The sequence below is a fragment of the Euphorbia lathyris genome, chromosome 3 (genome assembly GCF_963576675.1).
Source record: "Euphorbia lathyris chromosome 3, ddEupLath1.1, whole genome shotgun sequence".
Lineage (NCBI taxonomy): Eukaryota > Viridiplantae > Streptophyta > Magnoliopsida > Malpighiales > Euphorbiaceae > Euphorbia > Euphorbia lathyris.
In genome coordinates this window covers 36,741,946-36,743,694 of record NC_088912.1, presented here as the reverse complement: position 1 = coordinate 36,743,694, position 1,749 = coordinate 36,741,946, and positions in this window count along the sequence as shown.

The window sequence follows — 1,749 nt, the reverse complement described above, 5'->3', positions numbered from 1 at the left end:
GCTTTTTCTGTTTGTATGTGCTTGTATATGTTTTTTCTTTTTGTACTTCGGTAAAGGATCCAAGTGATGAACTTGTCCTTTTATAGCAAAATCTGATGCTTCAATCATTTGAATTCGGATGTATCCGTTGGATTCAAACGTTCTTCTTGCGTCATTCATTGGTCAGCATACAGATTTGCAGGCCAATCATGTCGTCTGAAAATAGCAGGCGTCAGGCTTGCCAGTTTCGTCTTCTTGCGCCAGGTTCGTCTTCTAGCGCCAGGTTTGTCTTCTTGCTAAGTGCCAGGTGATCCATGCGTCTCGAAAAGGTCCTTGGTCATATTTCTGAGGCTTCTGAATTAGTGCAGACCTTTGTCGGATCTTGTCTTTTAGTAAACGGATCATTCATGCTGACCTGACGATCACTCAGTTTGACTTAGTTGACGTTGCCTTTGATTTTTATCTCTATCAGAGACTGAGTTGCATTTTACTCAGCGGCTTCGGTCAGCTTCGTCTTCAAGCATTTATTCTGAAGAAGACTTTTCTTTTGTAATGCTGAGTTACACTTTTACTCAGCTCGTGTTGTGTCTCATGCTGACTTCGTTCTGTCTTACTTTGTTCTCATTTATTTATATACTCAACATTGAACAAACACATTAGTACAATTAAATAAAAGCACTTAAATTTAATTGTCTTAATCATAGGATTAACTTAAATAATTTTGTCAAATCAAAATCATGTGGAAAGGTGTTTCAATAATAATAAACAAATAAGGAGACAGTGGGTCACTTGCCTCAAGTCCTACCAGGATTAATAGGACCAACAAAATCACCATTAATCGAAAAAGAATAAGAGAAAGACATCACACATAGCATAATCCAATTAATCCATTGAACATAGAAACCCATTCGGCTTAGAACTGCATGCAAGAAGCCCCAGTCAACTCTATCATATGCCTTACCCATGTCAATTTTTAGAGCAACCTCCTATGTTTCACGCTTATTATTATGATGCATATAATAAATTGTTTCAAAAGAAATCTGAACATTATCTATGATGGACCACACTGGTACAAAGTCATATTAACTCTCATGTACAATATTAGGAAGAATGAGTTTCAACCGAATTAGGTAGCAAATAGTTCTCTTTCATCCATGCTGATTCATATCGGAAGCGCCTCCTGCCCTTCGAACCAGTAATCTCCACCAACTCCAAAACCAGAGGTATATGATCAGAATAGGTGGTCATCACACTAGTCAATTTGTACTGAGAGAAAAGTTGCATCCAGCTTGCACTAGTGAAAGCTTGATCTAACTTGTCTCGAACCCACCCAACCGTACCACGACCCATTTTCCAAGTAAAAGGACTACCATCCAACTTCAATTCGAACATATTACAGCCAGTAATTACACTCTACAACTCCCGTAACAGATGATTAGAGTAAATCGCACCGTCGGCCTTCTCTTCACGGGTAAGACCATGACTCTTTATGCTTGCTTCTCTCTTCTAAGCCGTAAAAATCCACAAACTCCACTGCTTAACCTTATCATCCGACACAATCATATCAATGTGATGATTTGAATATCCCGAAATATGCTTCTATATGACTACTAAATCTCCACTCTTACCACTACTATTAACTCCAAAACTATCCTTCATACCTTAATTTCCACCTCAGTCCTTCAATCTAACTATCATCAAACAAAGACTCAATAAGGAAAATAAGGTCAGGTTTACTAGTCTGAACTAGCTCTCCCAACGCATGACCTA